At 38.7% G+C, this 7,995-nt stretch overlaps 1 long non-coding RNA gene across 1 annotated transcript; it reads left to right on the plus strand.

The window, feature by feature from the left end:
• Positions 1-6,945: 6,945 nt before the first annotated feature.
• On the plus strand, positions 6,946-7,672 carry LOC133221250 (uncharacterized). Its single transcript, XR_009727945.1, has 2 exons — positions 6,946-7,127; positions 7,166-7,672. It is a non-coding gene; the product is annotated as an uncharacterized LOC133221250 (long non-coding RNA).
• Positions 7,673-7,995: the final 323 nt, after the last annotated feature.

Consider the following 7,995-nt stretch of genomic DNA (forward strand, 5'->3'; position numbering starts at 1 on the left):
AAGGGATTTTTCACACCCTGCTTGTGTCTGTGTGGCACACTTCTTTCTCAGGACTTCTGAAGGGTATGTAGAATTTGCTTTTAAACTTGAAAGTTTCTGAAAGGAGTTAATCCAATAGCCAAGACAAAAAAAGAAAAAACAAAATATTTCTCTCAATAGTCTTAATAAGAATTAATTCAAAACAATTAATTGTGCATCTGAATCTGTTTCTTTGCCCCTTACACCCTTCTGAAGTCACCCTGGGGTTTCCACATGGTAACCCTTTTTACAAGGATTAAAATCAAAGAAGCACAGTATGAGGTAATTACCCACAGCAAACCAGGAATGTGGTTACAGATGCAACAGGTGCTATTTTTCCAGGCAGTGCATCTCAAAGGTAGCTGGTTATTTTTTCTGATGGGAGGAGGGGACAGGCAAGGAGGAATAAATAAATGGCAGTTTGGATATGATGAGTCTTCACTTCTTTTGGAGGACTTTATGAGAAGAGGCATCTGGTGAAGAGAATGCAATCTTGGAATGGTAATTGTTCTCATGTGAAGAGGAATATGTGAGGCCAGCCCATTACTCTTAACTAAGCAATTTTATAAAACCATATATATCAAAGTTAGTACTGGTGCCATTCTTCCTAGGCAGTGGTTAACAGCAGCTCTTTTGCCTCACGATGGCATGATACATAGCTACTTGAGAGTGTTTTTGCATGATGCAACGTTTAACGATGGTCTCACTAGCTGTGTTCCCTTTATGCTGTTTAATCTTTTGTGGTAAAATCCTGGCAAACTAATTCTCTTTTCTCTTTCATTTCTTCCTTCCCCCATATAAAGCTGCTTTGTTTGGCGTGGTGGGAAGGGAGGAATAAGCAAGCGCATGGGCTCCTCTACCCGTGTTTGAGTCATCCGAAACAGCCTCTGTATGAGACATCTCTGAAGTCCAAATGTACTTCATTGGCTTTATTGAGAACAGAGTAATAAGAAGGGGAAAGCCATAGCCAAACTAACAGATACATATTACCCTTCTGCTTTCCTATGTGTTAGTTTCCAGAAATAAAATTACTACAAAGTGCAACAATAAAGCGCAGAGTAGGTCTAGCAGGGGAGAAGCTGGAAAAGGGAGGCTGAACAATGAAGCAGAATCCTTTCATTTCTCAAGTGACTAAATTACTTTCAGCCATGTTGGGCCTAATTCTGCAAGACACTGAGCTTTCTCTAGGAGGATCAAGTTCCCATCACCAACTGCAGGTACTGTGTTGCTGCAAACATTTCAGATACAGCTCAGTGGCTCAGTCCTAGGCCAGAGAGCAGGTGTAGTGGCATGCTGGGTGCAAGCTCAGACCTGGCAAAACAGTTTAAGTAATCTGTTTGTCCATGTTTCCTTATGGTCATTTAATATAGCCCAGGCTGGTAAAGCTCCTTGAAAATTTAGCTACATTATTGTGCCTCTGTAAAAAGAAGGAACTGCACATACATACATGCATGCATAAGTATACAGAAACATATGCAGCAATACCTATGGATTTAATGAGATGTTAATATTTATGCTATAGGGCTGGACAAATGAACACATTTGTATGGGCTTGCCATTTAAAATCCTGTCTTCTAAGCGAGGATGTCAATATTGTTCTTATTAAAAGGTAGCTAAAAGATACTGTATGAAGTAATCTAATGCTAATATTAACTCTGGTTGTTTTTTTGGTTTTGGATTGGGGTACTTTTTGGTATGATGTTTTCTCCAGCAAGGGCATAATCTGATTTATTTCAGTGACAGTTAAAGGCCATTAAAAATATTAAAAAAAAAAGTGCAACTTTGAAAAAAATCTACCAGCATTAAAATTGCTTTTATTCCCACAGTTCAATTTAAACCTTTTTTCCCATCTAATATAAACAATTTCTGATATTTTTGCTATTGCATTTTTGCTATTGCTATTTGATATTTTACTTTTTAAATGGTGAGGGTCTTTTTTTTTTTTTTCCTAGCTATCATTCTAGATAACATTTTTCAGTAAACACAGGGTATAATATTTTTTTACATATAAAATGTTAGGATTTATTTTAATGGAAAACCTGAGAATATAAAATAATTTTTTTAAGTATTATTAGGTTGTTTGGGTTTTCCTCTCCCCAGACAAGTGTCATAACAAGAGTAAGCAGCTGGTAGAAGCCAAGTTTCATTTTTTCTCCTGGTATTATGATAACGTCTGAAAATTATTACTGGTAGGCAGGGATTTTCAGGCTATGAAATTTTTAAGTCACTTAAATATGGAGTTAGGCACTGGAAATTCTTGTTTACCAGAAGATACTTGGCCAGTAACCGCCATGCTTTTTCATCTCATCTTAACAAGAGTGTAACAGGAGGCAGAATTTGACCCCTTTGTGGTCCACCACCTCATGCAGAGTCTGAGTTGGATACCTAGAAGGACTGTCTGAGAATCCTGGTGTCTGGCTATAGAAAACATGAAGGCTTTCTGCCAGAAAGCTAAATTCCACTAACTTTCACTGAGGCATATGCTGCACCTGAGTGAAGTCTGGACTTTCAAGGAATTTATACTCCTGAGGATGTAGACCAATCCTTAAGTGACTAACAAGATGAACACTTGACTCTAATTTCGGTTGGGTTTCTGCTTCTGTCTTGCTGTGAAATGTTTTAAAATACTACGAGGCATTTAAATACCTTTGGAAACTGAGTCCCATTTCCCTTTTGGAAATAAAATATTGGTCCTAAGTAAGTCACCTGTGTAATTTGCAGTAAGTATTTCATCTGTACTTATTTATTCACTAGAGACAAGACAGTATTTTGAGTAAATTTTTAGCACATACACTTCCTTTTATTTTTCTTGTTCTTACAGTGGCACAACACTTAGGGCATATCTGCAGTGAAAACAAAGACAAACAACTGACAGGGTTTTTACTCATAATGGCTAAATCAGGATTCTCATGTGGATGAAGGTACCTGTGAAAACAAGCCATTTAGGCTGATAACAAATGTTACCCAATTGTGCTCAGTCATGAGACTCCCCTGACATTTAAGTTAAAACCAATAGCCAAAAGGCAAACATGAGATGACTTCTCTCTGCTTTATTTTAACCTGATGTAGCCAGACTTAACCCATCCTATTTAGCAGCTGCTCAGTTTTTACAGCATAAGTCAAATCCTTATTTTAATTAGATGCTTGTCTATATTAGAATATAGCTGATCACATATTTAGCACATTAGGGAGGAGCAGTCAATACATCATATAGTTTCACAATGGTGAGGGGATATGAATCTTCTAAATGAGGTCAGCTATCGATTTTGCTGAACACAAGATTGAATCCTAGACCTATAAAAGCAACTGAAAATTGTTTTTATCTGAGTCCTTTGGGTTTGTTTCATTTTGAATTTGGTTTTACAAGCTACCTGTCTTACACTTGCCATCCAATCCTGTCCTGTGGTCAGTGAGGACAGGGAAAATACCTCAGATATCCTTTAAGATAAAATTAATCACTCTCTACAGGTGTGTTTTTCTCTCCATTGATTATAGAGACAGGGTAGGCTCCTGGCAACAGGTTAGCTGCTTCTAGCAGAATTTGCCTGCATAAAGGAATTTTACACTAGTCTTGCAGTTCCAGTAGACACATCTGCACAGGTCTTAAAAGAGACTTCGTTTTTATGGAGATGCCAGCTGGGATAAAGGATGGACACCACCTTGCATCTAAAATTACAGTAGACATCTCTTCTTAGGAAATATATGCTTCTATTTATAGCCAATTACATGAAAATAAAGCACCCATTTGAGTTTGTGGCCATCCTATCAGTAACCTGTGGGGCATGGGAGAGGATAGCTCTCTTTCCAGTCTATTCCAGATCCAAGATCTGAAATCTATTCATTGCCTCAAGTGGGAGCAGTGGCAGATAGTATATATGTAGACAAATTACACAGATTCCATAATCTAAAGCTAACTCAGCTCCCTGAAATGCCTTTCTAGCCCTGTGTGTCTTGCACCATTTGAGAAGATATAGAATATCTCTGCAGCTCCAGTAAAGTTGCAAGTCTCCAGTCTGCTGTGTCTTGCATCTGCTGGCCCTAAGCCTTGCTTGTCTGATACCTGTTGGCTTTTCAAATTACAGTAATTGCTCATTCAGAACCCCAAAGTTTTCTCTGAGATGAATCACTGAAAAAATCCCATCTTCAGAACAAAATAACCTTCCTTTTCTATTAGTGTAAGCCAATCAGTTGAAGTGTGTGTTTCACCTCATCTTAACAAGAGTGTAACAGGAGGCAGATTTTGACCCCTTTGTGGTCCACCACCTCATGCCATTATTGTTTGTTGCTGTCACCTACACAAAGCTTACACTAAAGAAGACCAGTTTCAGTTATTTTTCTGCGCTGTCAGCTTTTCACAGACACACAGGGATTTGGGTTTTTTGCTTTATTTTTTTTTAATTATTATTATTGTTCAGAAAGCAACACTTTGTAAAAGGTTTGCAAAAAAGGCTTGCAAGACTAACGCAAGTGCTATTTCAAAGTTTTAATGAAGTTTTGTAATGCCTACAGTTACATCCCTGCCAAACCAAGGGTCTTATCCAATGTTTTGAGATTGATGGGAGGCCTCTTGGTTGAGGTGCAGACCTAACTTGGTACAGTTAGGGCTGCACCATGCCCTTGGGGGCTTGGGGGGTTCTCTTCACAAGTTACCATCAAAGCTTCAAAGCATGATTTGTTCCTTTTGGTTCTGCACTTTACTGCACTTCCTTTCCCAGTGAAAAGTTCTCCATGTCCCCTTTTGGTGTAGGCATCCCCATATTCCATGCTCCTTTTGTACATGAAACTTCTAAAAACACTCTTCTTTTGGGTCTGAAGTAAGTCTGTTTATTTTAAGTCATGCATATAGGGTATTTGGATATTTCTATGTAATGGTACTTAATTTTTGTGATCTTTTGCACTAATTTACTCTGTCAAATATAAAAACTGAAAAAAAAAAAGTACAATTCTGGTGAACTTTTGTAATTTGTAAGCTCGTTGTTTGTTGTTTGTAGTTTACTGAGTCTACAAGCTGAGTTAAGGAAGGATTAAGGTGACAGTTTGTGTTGACAGTGTCACTCCATATGTAGCTCATCTCTGTTTTCTTCTCTATTTTTGACATGTGCTGCTATCAAATTGGTGGTAGGAAGCAGAGGATCTCATGTTACAATTCTAATTACCATTATTCAGTCGCAGAAACCAGGAATTCAAAGAAATTGCATAATTGTCAAAGGGACACCCAGGTATTCTACTAGTAGGGCGACTGCACTCCACCATGGAGATGTGGTGACCTGTAAGGGGAAATGGGAACATGAACTCTGCAAATTGCAATTGTGAGGACGCAATGAAAGAGGCAAAAGCTCTCAGAAAGTTTATGCTGTTGGAAACCAGGCGTGGTAACCACCAGGTGGGTATGAGGGTTTTAAGACTTTTTCCACAACTCATTTTTGCCACTGAGTTACTGGTTAGCCTGCCAAAACATAGCCTTAATTGTCCTGATGGCCTGTAAAGTATAAGAGATGTGCTTCAAACATGGGAGAGCATTTCAAATCTCTGCCTGATGCTAATCTGAATCTCTCCAGTTAGAATCTCCCTGATACCCAAAAAAGAACTGGGGGTGATTTCCCTCAAACAATCGTATCATTTATTGAAATGTTGGGTACAACAAGTGATCCAAAGAATGGTGTTTGCTTAGAGACTCTCCTCTTCCCATCCCTCCCTCACTTAGTATGCTTGTGGCAGCTTTTTTCGAAACTACTGACTGCTGTTGACATTATACCATTTGCTTCTTGATATGCTGGTCATTACTCTCCTCATGGATTTCAATCCCACAACCCTCAAGAGTCTGTCTGATAGGGTTTCTGCATGGGAAATTACTCACTTTTGCATGCCCTTGTAGTTCTTTCTTGCATCATTTAGGCAGACCATTTTCTGATGTGTTTTGTCATTGCTGCCAATGCTGAACAGATGTATCTATCATTAAGAAAGAAAACTGATTGCTTCTGAGGTAAAGCTTAGATACAGGCAGTCACAGCCTCACATTTCATTCATGACACAGAGGAGTATTCTGATACCCAAGCCCGCTCTATGAAATTTCAGATAAGGTTAGGAGAGCAAGCAGGTACACAATTTTTCAGGCATCCAGCCATAAAAATATTTGCTGTGTAAATTTTGCAAATTAAATATTTTACATAGACTGTTGTATCGAGAAGCTAAACGCTATACTACCAGATCTGCTTTGAAACTCACTTTGTGAAAGAAACAGAGACAGCTTCAGCCCTGACTGTAATCCTGTTGAGGTCAATGTAAATACATCATAGATGAATTTAGCCTTGGATTGCCCTAGGCAAGGGCAGTGATGATCTCCTGCAAACTGGGGCTGACATGTACGAATTCAAGGCAGGACCTTATAATCATCATCCCCTACTGCTGTCAACAGGAGTTGCAATCACTGCAATTGTGTGTGTCTTCTAGCAGAACTGTTGGTAAAACTTGAGAATAAGTATTATGAGGAACCACTGGGAGAACTGGGGTTGTTTAGTCTGAAGAAGAGAAGGCTCAGGGGGGAACTTACTGTTGTGTACAACTACCTGAAAGGAGGATGTAGTGAGGTGGGGGTCGGTCTTTTCTCCCAAGTAATAATCAAAAGGACGAGAGCTAACAGCCTCAAGCTGTGCCAGGGGATGTTTAGATTGGATATTAGGAAACATTTCTTCACAGAGATGGTGATCAGGTATTGGAACAGGCTGCCCAGGGAAGTGGTGGGATCACCATCCTTAAAAGTGCTCAAAAACTGTGTAGATGAGGCCTTTGGTGACATGGTTTGGTGGTGGACTTGGTAGTGTGGGGGTAATGGTTGGACTTGATGATTTTAAAGGTCTTTTCCAACCTAGTTGATTCTATAATTGTGATTATATAAAGCAAGGAACCTCATCTTCACTTGATCCATGACATGACTTAAGTCACCTTCAGGAGTTTCTGGAAATGTGTGCAGGGGGAAGGATAGCCTGTGGAGGTGTGTTGCCAACCAACATGTGAGCCTACCCACTGATTTTGGAAGGATTTTATGGGATTTTAATGGAGTCCAACCCTGGATGGACTGTGGTAAACTACATACTATTTGAAAAATGAAGGTGCCCTAAAAGCAAAAAAAAAAAAAAAGAAGAAAAAGCAAAAAGAAAAGCTTCCCAGGCTGTGAAAGCTGAGATTAAATACTTGTAATAATAATAAAAAAAAAATGGCTCTGTCTACAGATGAGCCCTTCATCATTCATTTTACTTTATTCTACTCAAATGATATTAAATAAATCTCTCAGAACACTGCTCATTTCAGTAGCAAAGCAAAAAAAAAAAAAAAAAAAAACTTTTTTTTTTTTCTTTTACTGGTCTGTTTGAGGATACCGCAAGGGTCTCTCAGTTACAGTAAAAAGCTAAATGGAGATTTAGATTATTCCCCTTTCACTCTGGTTTTCTGAAAAGAATTCCACAGGACGCTGCCTCAGTCCTAGTCAGTTTTGTAGACAATGTAACATGTCTTCACTGTTCGGGGATTGAAAAAAATTTAGCCTTAGCTTCTTTTGTTTTCTATGGTTACTGTTGTACAGAAGAAAGACTTAAACTGTAAGTAATGTATATTTAATAAAAAGAGACTTTTTGTATGATTTTGTGTGGAAGACAAATGCCTCCTCTTGTGTTTTTATTTTGTCTTCTTGCTGAGTGGACATTAAAAAGTGCTGATTATGGGAAAACTGATTTTCTGGCATTTACATGTTAACTCTAAGCCAGCAGATCTGACTGGATACTAATAAAAGATGAAGTGCCCACAACCTGGATTGATTTCAGCCATGGCTAGAAGTTGTTTTTAGAGGATATCTGGTCTTCACCTACGTCCCTGATATAACTGATTAATGCAGGCTTGCAGCACCTATCCAAATGCCTTAAGGGGTTAAAAGTCATGTGTGGAAATGTCCTTTAGTTCTGGTTAGAAAACATGCCTAGTCAT

The sequence above is a fragment of the Neopsephotus bourkii genome, unplaced genomic scaffold (assembly GCF_033783945.1).
Source record: "Neopsephotus bourkii isolate Nb327-2 ecotype Australia unplaced genomic scaffold, CSIRO-AGI_Nbou_v1 NB_1526, whole genome shotgun sequence".
Lineage (NCBI taxonomy): Eukaryota > Metazoa > Chordata > Aves > Psittaciformes > Psittacidae > Neopsephotus > Neopsephotus bourkii.